Source organism: Pseudorca crassidens, chromosome 10, assembly GCF_039906515.1.
Source record: "Pseudorca crassidens isolate mPseCra1 chromosome 10, mPseCra1.hap1, whole genome shotgun sequence".
Taxonomy (NCBI): Eukaryota; Metazoa; Chordata; class Mammalia; order Artiodactyla; family Delphinidae; genus Pseudorca; species Pseudorca crassidens.
In genome coordinates this window covers 56,642,318-56,654,815 of record NC_090305.1, presented here as the reverse complement: position 1 = coordinate 56,654,815, position 12,498 = coordinate 56,642,318, and the positions used below count along the sequence as shown (strand labels likewise).

At 35.8% G+C, this 12,498-nt stretch overlaps 1 long non-coding RNA gene and 1 other non-coding gene across 2 annotated transcripts in view; one reads left to right on the top strand and one right to left on the bottom strand.

The window, feature by feature from the left end:
• The window catches only part of LOC137233080 (uncharacterized), a 149,362-nt gene that overhangs the window by 64,657 nt on the left and 72,207 nt on the right, over positions 1–12,498 (bottom strand). The gene's annotated exons all lie outside the window — the stretch shown is intronic.
• On the top strand, positions 12,007–12,109 carry LOC137233166 (U6 spliceosomal RNA). The gene has a single exon (XR_010947336.1). It is a non-coding gene; the product is annotated as a U6 spliceosomal RNA (small nuclear RNA).

The window sequence follows — 12,498 nt, the reverse complement described above, 5'->3', positions numbered from 1 at the left end:
TAACAGACTTAAATCTCTATTTATTAGTTTATTAATTTTTAAATGTAATAATTTCCTGCTATGAAAGATAATAAGCATATTTAAATTTATTTAACGTATTTTCTTATATCCATATTATTGGTACTCTGCACATTCTCTTATACACACACATTTTCTTATTTTTAGTATGTTGTGTAGCTTCTCTTTAAATATTTATAATGTTTACTTTATGTTCCTTCATTATAATTCAATAAATTTCACCCTCAATTTAAAAAAAAAGATCATAAGTTTATCCCCCTTCATTCAGGCATCTATCCATTCAAGACACATTTACTGTGTGGTCCTTCTTTGTCAGACTGCTCCAGACACTGGGGCACAACGCAGAGCTGCAAGGCAGAAAAGACTGCAGTCATGGAACCTATATTTGGGGAGGGGAGAAACTAGCAATGACAAAATAAACAAAGAACATGTCTGGTGCGAATAAATCTTTTAGAATGGGAAAATACTAGTCAGTCATGACTCCTTTACATGGGTTGTTGAGAGAGGCTGTGTACGATTAGACAGCGTGCTAAGATTCAACTGATGAAAGAAAAAAGCGTTTTTAGTCAATCTTGCAAAATATGAGGAATGAGCATTTTAGACAGGGAATGCTGGTGTCAAGGTATTTTATTGGTTCTATCAACAACTGAGTTAGGGATTGTGCATTTGCCTATTTTTCCTTTTAGCTCTGTCACTATATGCCTCATGCATTCTGAATGTTGCCAAGAGTGTACACATTTGGGTAGATATGTCTTCTTGACAAACTGACTCTTTTAATGTCATAAATTTTCCTTTTTTTTTTACCTCTGGTAATACTAGTTATCTAGGATTTTGCCTTGACTAATTGTATGAATGCCAAACTAGTTTTAAAATAAATGGTATAGAGGCTTCCCTGGTGGTGCAGTGGTTAAGAATCCATCTGCCAATGCAGGGGACATGGGTTCCAGCCCTGGTCCAGGAAGATCCCATGTGTCACCAAGCAACAAAGCCCATGTGCCACAACTACTGAGCCTGCACTCCACAGCCCGTGAACTACAACTACTGAAGCCCGCGCGTCTAGAGCCCGTGCACCACAAGAGAAGCCACCACAATAAGAAGCCCACGCACCACAACGAAGAGTAGCCGCCGCTCGCTGCAACTAGAGAAAGCCCACATGCAGCAACGAAGACCCAACGCAGCCATAAATAAATAAATAGATAGATAACTAATTAATTAAATAATTAAATTAAATAAATGGTATATACTTTTCCATCTTTTTACTTTCCAACTGTGTAAGTCATTAAGTGTATGTTCTATACAAACCGTATTGAGTTTTGCATTTTATCCAGTCTAACAATCTCTACATCTCATTGGAGTATCTAGTCAATTTATATTTAATGTAAATGTTGGTGTTTTTCTGATTTAATATATTCATCTTGGATTTTTTTTTTTACCTGCCCAGTATATTTCTTGTTCCTTGCTTATTGCATACCTTCTTCTGGCTTAAAAAGTACTTTCAATATTTTGTTTTAATGACTCTATTGGCTTTTATTTTATTATTTTTTTTTGGTTATTACATTCTGTGTGTGTGTGTGTATTTTGTGTCATAACTGGGACTACAATATGCATCCTAACTTATCTCAGTCTGCCTAGAATTACTATTGTATCATTCTGTGTAAAGTGTAAGAAATGGTCCAATGTTGTAATTCTATCCCCCACCCATGTTCTTTGTGGTACTGTTGCTATGAACTTTTCATTTACATATGTTATACATAACAACTTACAAAGCTATTAATTTTTGATTGAAATTTTCAGTTGTCATACAAAGAAATCAAAACAAAGAACAAATATCTTATACTTATTTACATATTTGTCACATTCTTTGTTTCTCATGACTTTCCATAGATTCAAATTTCTATATGGTGAATTTCCCCTGACAGAAAAAATTTCTTTAGCATTTACTCTGGTGTAGGTCGACTGCCAACAAATTCTCTCACCATTTATTTATCTGAAAAATATGCCTTTACTTATCTTACTTTTTAAAGGATATTTTCACTGCATATAGAATTCTGGGTTGATTATCTTTTCTAAATTTTGGAGTTGGAGTTTTTAACAGTTAGTCTACTGTGTTCTTGCTCTATTGTTTCTGATGAAAAGTCAACCATTAATCATATTTTTGTTCCTTTCTATGTAGTGTGTCTTTTTCTTGGTTTGTTTTCAAGACTTCTTATTTGAGTTTGGCGTTTTTGTGCCTGGATATGGTTTTAATTGCCTAAGTTTATATTCTTCAGAAAATTTGGAAATTCTCCATTAGTTCTTTTTTTTTTCCTCCCTGCCTCATTAACTCTCTTCTCTTTCTGGGACTCTGGTTACATTTACATTAGATCACTTCATATTGTACACTGATCACCAGTGTTCCATTTATTTTGTTTTCAATATTTTCTCTCTGTGTTCTTTAGGTGGTCTTCTAACTTACTGTCTCTTTTTTCTGAACTTTACAAACTCCTGTTAAGCAAATTAAGTGAATTTTAGTTTTTATTTCACCTTAAAATTTCTCTTGTAAGTTTCCCCTCTGATCACCAATTACAATCTTCTTTTCCTTTAAAATGCTAAACATATGTTTATCAGCTGCTTTAAAGCTACTGAAGTTATTTCCAACATTTGTGTTATATTGGAGTCAATTCTAATGACTTTTAAAAAATTAAGTATTGGCCATTTTTCCTATTCTTTTCATATATAATACTTTCAGTTGTATGTTGAAAATTATGAATGCTACATTGTAAAGAGTTTGGAGTATCTATTTTTCTTTACAGGGTAATAGTTTTTCTTCTGGTGAACAGATAAATTATTGGCAGATTCTTTTATTTTTGTAAAATTTGTTTTATTATTTTTATGGTGAATGTATTTTGTTTTTTTTACTTATTCCTAGAAGCAACATTATGCAATATTTGATATCTCTGTTCAGTTCTCAGCCCACAGAAGACCCATTCCAATAGGCCTGTTAGAGTTAGGGGATTAACTTGTGTATTTTTTTAATCTCAATTATGACAGATCTGAGTTACCTACTGTCTAAAGTCTGCAAACAATTGTCTCAAATCGTTTTTCCAGTTTTACAATTATTTGCAGTTTTGAGTGCAAATGCAAGTCTAGTATCATTTACTCCTTCATGACTTTCTAAATATCTGGCTAATTCTAATTCTTCACATCTTCACCTTTGCATTAATGACACCTCCTTCAAAACATCTTCCATGGTAGCCTTACAAAATTTCTCTCTTTAACTTTTACCATTTTAATTATATTGTGTCTTGGTGTGGCTCCCTTTGGGTTCATCTTAATTGCAACTACTGAACCTGAATGTCTATTTCCTTCTTCAGATTAGTGACGTTTTCAGCCATTATTTTGTCTCTCTCTGGGGCCCCTATAACACAAAAGTTGTTTCACTTTACTTTGTCCCAAGGTCCTTTAAGGTATCTTCACTTTTTAAAACTTCTTTTTACTATTTGTTGCACTGCCTTGACGAGTTCCACTGTTTTGTCTTCCAGTTTGTTGTTCTGCCTCATCCAGTCTGCTGTTGAAACTTTCTAGGGTATTTTTCAGTTCATTTATTGTATTCTTTGGCTCTGTGACTTCTGCTTGGTACTTCCTTATGCTTTCTATTTCTTTGCCGATGTTCTCACTGTGTTTATCCATTCTTCTCCAGTGTTTGGTGAGCCCCACTGACCATTACTTTAAACCCTTTATCGGGTAGATTCCTTATCTCTGTTTCATTAAGATCTTTTTCTGAGGTGTTGTTCTTTTGTTTGGAACAAATTCCTCTGTCTCCTCATTTTGCTTGACTCTCTGTGTTTGTTTCTATGTGTTAGGCAAATTAGCTACCCCTCCCAGTCTTAAAGGAGTGGGCTTGTGTAGGAGGTGTCCCATGGGGCCCAGAAATGCAATCCCCTCTGGTCACCAGATGGGGCACTGAAGGGACATCCCCTGTGTGGAGTACATGGGCCCAGGTGCCGTGGTGTGTGCAGGTGGGTGGGGCTCTTGTCCAGCTCACTGCTGTGGCTCATGGGTGTGGGCAGGGCTCTCAGTGGGGCATGCCTCCCCACTCTAGCAGGGGAGAGGGAGAGTCCAAAAATCGCACCTGCCAGCACCAGCACTGGCAATGCAGAATAAGATCCTGCCTACCTTTTATATAAAATAATTTAACTTTAAAAAAAATCATTAAGTCACTTTTAGTTGGGTGTTTCTGTTACTTGTCGTGAAAATAAAATAACTAAAGTGCTTTATGGAAATGAATCAACTAGAATATACCAGAAATCTCTGGTATAGTTAGGTTTTAAATAGATTTTTAGTAACCCCACTTAAAAGAAATAGGTGGAAACCCAAAAAGAATTATTATTCACTCTATATCTGTTTTTATGGCCTGCACCCTAGGATAAAACTATCTCTTTTTGCCTTTCTATTTCTTGTCTCCTTAATTCAGTTCTTAACTATCATGAGCATAAGTATACTGACATCTGAGCTATATGCTATCAATCTTAGAAAGGGATAGAGTGGGAAGAGAAATTTAATTGGCCAAACTGAGCCCATAAGTAATTAGTAGAGAGCGAAGCAAAGAATACCTGGCTAAAGAAACAAATGTATTATAATTAGGCCAATTATCCTAGATGTAGTTCATCAGCTTGTAGTGATAAAGGCTGTTAATGGGCTCTGTCACTGACAGCATTACTTTCTAATCTTAATCCTTTCTAGGGTTATTAGCTTTAAAGCTACTTGCACAGAGATAAGTTAATTTATACTGAAATTAAATTGAAAAATAACAAGTAATGATTGTTGCATTTGAGCAGAATCTTATAAAGTTTCTTTCATGCTGACAAAACTCACTAAAGGCAGTGAAAAATGTCCAAGACTTTTTGAGCAGGTGAAGGAGAACTAGAGAAACACTTGTTAAAGGAAACAGTTATAGATATTCTTAAGGACAGTTATTAAATTTATAGTTAATATAATTTAATGAAGTGGTCAATAGCTATTTTATTCATTTTAGGTGTCAGCACACTATGTTCTGTCTGCCATTAAGAAAATTCTTCAAAAGGTCAACCTATGAAGATCACTAAACATAACAACTGCTCTATATCCAGACATACAGTACTAAGACATCTGCACAAATTTAACAGAATCTTGAACTATGGCCTCTATTGGTCTCGCTCAGCCAGAATTCTTTATCTGAACCTTAGAACAAAAAATGATTTGAGTGACAGATTTTTAAGTTCTCCTAAGAATGGTGCAAAACTAGTGCCTGTCTAGATGCATAGAAGTTCATTCATTAACATAATGGATGATTTAGGACATTAAAGCATAGTCCTCTCAAGAGTCATAGTTCAGAAAGTTTGCTAGACATTGGAAGTATTCTTAGAGATACATTTGTCTGACCCTTTACTTAGGTACTTTTATATTTATCTGTCAATACATACTGAACCACTAGTTTGTGTATAGATTCAACTGAATCTAGGTTTAAAAGTACTGTGTTTAATATATGTAGAAATAGAAGGTGACCTTAACTCATTCTCATTCCACTGAGGAAGTTTTTGAATATTTCACCATGGAATATCATAATTTCCATAGTTTGTGTGTGTGTGTATGTACACTATTTTCTACAATATATTAAGAAATGTTCTATCAAGTTCTAATACACTAATACCTTTTTTTAACATTTTTATTGGAGTATAATTGCGTTACAGTGTTGTGTTATTTTCTGCTGTATAACAAAGTGAATCAGCTATACGTATACAAATATCCCCATATCCCCTCCCTCTTGTGTCTCCCTCCCTCCCACCCTCCCTATCCCACCCCTCTAGGTGGTCACAAAGCACCGAGCTGATCTCCCTGTGTTACGCAGCTGCTTCCCACTATCTATCTATTTTACGTTTGGTAGTGTATGTATGTCCATGCCACTCTCTCACTTTGTCACAGCTTACCCTTCCCCCTCCCCGTGTCCTCAAGTCCATTCTCTACGTCTGTATCTTTATTTCTGTCCTGCCCCTAGATTCTTCAGAACTATATATATATATATTTTTTTAGATTTCATATATGTGTGTTAGCATATGGTATTTGTTTTTCTTCTCTTTCTGACTTACTTCACTCTGCTAATACACTAATACCTTCTTTCAAGAATGAATTTCATCAAATGATTTTCTGTATCTATTGAGATGATACTATGCTTTTTCTCACTTACTTTGTTACGTGGTGAAATATAATGGCTCATTCTAAGACCTTAACTGAGATAGAGTGTACATATAAGAAATTTGGCATATTAAAAATATACCATTTGATAAGTTTTAACCTATGTATACACAATTGAGACCATCACTACAATCACAACGATGAACATATCTATCATTCCTGCAAGTTTCATTGTATTTCTTTGCATTTCTCCAACCGACCATAGTAAATAATTTTAATATACATCTGTTAGTAACTCAACAAATGCAAAAAAAGTCATGTACTGGAGTTGAGCAACATGAATAAATGCAATTGATGGGCTCAGCACACCTCAAAACTGCAGAATACATTTATTTCAAGCACACATAAAACATTTACAAAACTTAAGAATATGCTTAGCCACAAAGCAAGTTTCAACAAATTTCAAATGACTGAAATTCTGTTGAGATGTTCCCTTATGAAAACAGAATGAAGGCTTTATGTCCACTCTACCACAAAAGCATAGACTTAAATATTCACCTCTAAGCCATCAGAGATAATCAAATGCTCCAGGAAATATGCCATAATCAATTCTCAGTACTTTTCTAAATTTGCTTTTTCTTTCAGTCTCTAGCCTCTGAAGGTTGTCTTATTTTACTCTAGATCATACATTTCATCTAGGACTTTTTAGGTGTCCTGTATCAATACCGTTTCTCCAGTCATCTCAGCCACCCTGTTACTAGAACTGAAAATCCAGTTTTGTTACTTTAAAAGTCACAGCTGTCAAAACTAGAATCTAACATATAATTTAAAAATACAGAAAAAAAACCCCACAACAACTTCTATTTCTGAGTTCCACACTCTCCCTTCACACAAACATAAACTATAGTTTAAGTGAATACTTAATTATACACTGGTAAAGTTGCTAGAGAACTTGGCAGACGTTTTACTTTTAGAAGCACTCCACATAGATTTGTTTATCATGTTTTACATCATGAAGACTACTTCCCCACCTCCTACCAAAGCAAAGTAATAATAATGATAATAATATGCCTCTTAAAAGAAAGATAGGGATACATCAGGAGGGTTTAGTGAGCTGATACAAGGAACAAGTTAAGGGTGTTGCAAGTCAAAGGGAGGGTGGTGGATACACTCTAGATAGAAGGTAAAAGACTTAAGATTTTGCAGCCCCAATTAGATTATGAGTATACTCTTGCTTAAAAAGATCACAGATTCTCTGCATTGTTGAGGGAAAGGCACAAAATCTAAACATATGACTGAATAGTCTTTCCCCTGATTGCATCCATGTGGAGTTTCACGTATGGCTGTGCTCAACTTTGCAATCTCCAAATTAAGCTATAATTTTAGAACACTGTTTGAGAAACTGTCTGGGCACACGGGCAATGTAACTTATTTTTCCTATTGTTTGAAATGAAATTATCAGAAAAGCAGAACTTCATGCTTCCAAGCTTTAGTTTCTATTTGGTTTCTGTTTCTGAAAATGCTGACTTGCTCAAGAATGCCTCATTAATCTTTTTATCAACATACGCTAATCTGATTAATTCTACCTGCATGCTTAGGCATGTGGCAAGGTGCCTCATTTACAAAAGCACCTCCCATGCAAGACACAGGAAATAATCTTTCCTTTGTAATGATTTTGGCAGAGGTGACTCTATGCCATTTCTGAGTCTAAACTTTAAGACCACTGGTAGCTTCTCTCTTGGTCTCTTGGGACCTGAGCACCAGTAAAATTATCCTGCTGGAGAAATAACATGAAGAATCCCTATGACTCCATCATAGGGAGAAATTTCATCTGAGATCAGCCTTGAAGACAACAGCCATATGACTGAAGCCATCTTGGACCTTCCAGACAAACCCAACTGTCAGTTAAACAGCACTGAGTTTAACTGATACCTCAATACCACAAGGAGCAGAAGAATTGCTCCTCTGAGCCATGCCCAAATTCCCAGCCCACAAAATCGTGTGACTTAATAAAATTGTTATTATTTGAAAGTAGTTTGTTTAACAGCAATAAATAAATGGAACACCTGTTAAGGAGAACCTATCTACTTTGTCAATACTTGGAAAATATAATTATCTTGGATATGGAACTTTCCCCAGCAACTACATTGTTCAGGAGTGAAGTAGAAATTGGACATTTGGACAAAACTAGCTCCTGAGATGAGCAGAATTCAAGTCAAACAGCAGAAGATGTTACCTTGAATGAGATGATGAGTAATCACACATTTTAGCTTTTCCAAGCCAACTGTCATCTCTGGCAAAAGCAATGCAAGAGCCTCTTTCTAGTGTAACCACAGTCCTAATCATGTTACCAATTAGAGATCTGGACTCATGGAATTTCATTTGAGAAGTCATTGATTTTTTTAATTGCAAATGCCCTGTGTAATAATGTTAGTCACTATTATTAGTTCCCAGTTACCAGAACTGGGGCAATATACAAGGATATCCATAAAAGTAATAGACCAGAAAGCATTATGCCACTTATTAAACTACTGTTGTTCAGTTCAAAACCCACCCATCCTCTAGAGTCCTCTCTGATGTTGGGGCTGGGAATCAACAATTATATTTTTCCTTTTAAGGTGGCTTCCTGCTGTTGTGTGCCAGTAAGGGCGCTAGGCAGAAGAAGTAGAGATTAGCTCCTTGGTTGCCTTATGGTTCCTGTAAGCAACACATCAGCAACAGCTCTGCAACCTGGCAGCAGCAGTTGGTTTAAGTAGCAGGTGGATCCAGGTTTTAGCTTCTTTCAGCCCTCTGAAATCCATCGTCTCAGAGATACCAGCACAAGCCAGAGATATCGGGTTTGTGGATTTTTCTATTTCTCCCTGTGAGGCTGAAATGTTTTTGCCACATGTATATTGAGGCTCTCTTACTAGGTATGCTCACATTTAATATTAGTATATCTTTCTGGTAAACTGCTCTTTTTATCACCATAGAATGTCTCAACTTATTTTTGGATAACAACTCTTGTCCTAAAGTCTTCTTTGTCTAATATGTTTCTTACTGTTATAATGTGCGTGTCGTATCTTTTTCTATCCTTTTGTTTTCAACTTACCACATTGACAGCATAGGGTTCAGTCTCTATTTCTTTAATCCTGTCTGAAGTTCTCTGCCTTTTAATTGGAAGGTTTGGTCCATTTACACTTAATAAGATTACATAAATCTGAATTTATGCTTCCCATCTTAGTCTTGATATATGTTACCGCCATCTGTTCTTTGTTTTATTCTTCCTCCTTTCTTATCTTCTTTTTTGTTATCTTTTTTTTTTTAATGAAGACCTAGACTTATTTGTTTTTTGAAAATTCTCCTGGTAAGATAAGGTTTAACCTTTCACTTCACCTCATCATGAATATTCTCTCATTCAGCATATTTCCTCCAGTTTGTTTTAAAAAGCATCAATTTTTCCATCCTGGCATATCTATATCAATGGGATGCAGAGGAGGGGAGAGACTGCTCGTACACCATTAGTCATCCTCCACTTGCTCTGCTCTTGTGTCAGCATCTTTTATCTACCTTCTTGAAACCATGTATTAATGCCATACATTGTCAAAGTGAGTGGTTCATTTATCCAATATAATATCAGGAAATATACTGTCAAGTGCCGTGCCTAATCAAGTGCAGCTGTAAGACTGCAGTCTAGTTCTTCTGTTAAAGAAAATGCAGTTAGCCTGGCATAGTTTAGAATTCCTGAGACTTTCTCTCTTCTTGTTCTACACATTCCCTAAGGACTATTTCATCTTCTTCTGTGGGTTCAGTGACCATTCATTTGCTGATTGCTACCAAAAGTATATTTTGTGGTCCTAGCTTTCATTCCTGAGCTTCACCCATATTTCCAAAAGCCTCCTAGGCATCTCCACATGGATGATATAGGTACCACAAACACAGCATATTAAAATAGGAACTTATGGTCTTTCCTTCAAACCTACTATTCAAATTCCTCATTTCAAGTAATACATTAATCATTTACCTAGTTTCCCCAGCTAACAATGTTATATTCATATGGTTCCTATTTTTCCCTTATCTGTATACACAACTGATCTTTAATCCCTATTTATTCTACTCTTCTGCATAATTCCCTTTCATTTGTGCCCTTATGATTCCCACAGCCCCTACCATCATGCAGGCCTTAATGTCTCACCTAAAGCATCTCAACCACTTATTAACACATATCTCCTCTCCACTTTCCAGCCCCTATCCCACCAGCAGCAGCATTACCTAGCACTAAACAGAAACACAAATTCTCAGCCACCACCCCAGACTGACTATATCAGTAACTCTGTGAGTGCAGTGCAGCAATCACTGCTGATTCTAACGATGTACACTCAAGTGTGAGGACCACCGCCGGACACTAAAGATGATTTCAAACATTTCCTTCCACCAACATGTTATCTTTAAGGCTAGTATTCCTCTTAATGTTTATTTAAATTATTGTCTATATTTTTAAAGTAAATCCAATTTTATCTTTGGCTCTTCATGATTACTAATAATTCTTTTGGCAAACACTAGCATCTGAATCAACATCTAAGTATGCTCTGACACCAGAGTTGTCAACAAATGACCTACTCCAGCAGTCAGCACACTTTGATACAGAGGCCAAATCCAGCTCATCCTCTGTTTCCACAAATAAAATAGCATTGCAACATAATCATGCTTATTTATTGGTGTATTGCCTATGGCTGCTTTTGTACTATTGTGGCACAGTTGAGCAGTTACAACAGACCCCATATGGCCTGCAAAGCCTGAAATATTTACTATCTGGCCTTTTACAGAAAAAAAGAGAAGTTTGTTGACTGACACTGTCACCGTGTACTCATTCAACATATATTTATTCAAATATGCTATTAATCAGGCACTGTTTCAGGCACTGAGAAACAGGCCATGGCAATTATAGGACATATATTTGAATGGGTGGTGGTGGTTGTGGGTAACAATAAATAAGCAAACATGTAAGTAATTAATAAGTCCAGAAAGTGATTTGTGCTGTGAAGAAAATAAAGTGGATGCAGTGGTAGAAAGGGAGTGTCAGAAGGCAGCACCATCGAGTTAGGTATCAAGAAGGTCCCTCCGAGGAGATGGCATTAAGCTAAGACCTCAGTGAAAAGGATGAAATGATGACAAGGAACAAGGTGGGCTAAGTTCTTGGGATGGAAAGGACTTGATTTGTCCTAAAACCATAAAGGCCAGTGTGGAGGAAAGTAAACGCTGGGAAGAGGTCCTGGCTAAATGTCTGTGACACGTCTGATTGTTGATAAATTGCATTCTTCCATTCCCACTGAGCTTCATAGAAGGAAGTGATATTGACTAAGGTTGCTTAGTATTCTTTCGTGTTAATGATTTATGTTGGTTGCAGTGTAAGCATAAATGATTTTTATATCAATGTTGAAAAAATTAAGAACTTCTGATTAAAATGAAAAAAACACAAAGAACAAGATTTATGTCCCCTTTAGATACCAGGTTGAAATACTGCTCCTTATTCATCTCCACCTTGATCAGGCCGTTTAAGGTGATGGAGTTAAGCTAGACCTTAAAATTTTCCTCTCCCCAAACCTAGTGACACGAACAAGTACAAAACAAAACAAAAAAACAACTTAAAGACTACCAGTGGAATAAAGAAATGAGTTCTGATGACTTGAACATGAGCAAGAAATAAGTTTTAAGAATATACACAAATTTTCTTCTACATTTTCATGGAGAAAATGTTGGGAGTAGGTGAATAATGGAGGGGATGGTGGTTTGTTGAGAAGAGGAAAATATGTTAATGAAACACTGAAAATTCTCATTAAGAATCAACAACTTAGGTGCTTGCTTTGGCAGCAGATGTATTAAAATTGGAAAAATAAAAAGAAGAGTAGCATAGATGATGTGTGAGAAGGACATGAAAATTCATGAAGTAGTCCATATTTTTTTAAATGGGCAAAGGGCTTGAATAGACATTTCTCCACAGATGATGTACAAATGACCAAAAATCATGAAAAGATGCTCAACATCACTAATCATTAGGGAAATACAAATTAAAACAAAAATGAGATATTACTTCACACCTATGAGAATAGCTACATTAAAAAAACCCCCAAAAAACAGGAAATAACCAGTGTTGGTGAGGATGTAGAAAAACTGTAACTCTTATATACTGTTGATGGGAATAAAAAATTGTGCAACCACTATGGAAAACAGTATGGAGTTTCGTCAAAAATTTAAAAAGAGAACTGTCATATGATTCAGCAATTTCACTTCTATATCCAAAAGAATTGAAAGCAAAATCTCAAAGAGATATTTGCACACTCATGTCCAGAG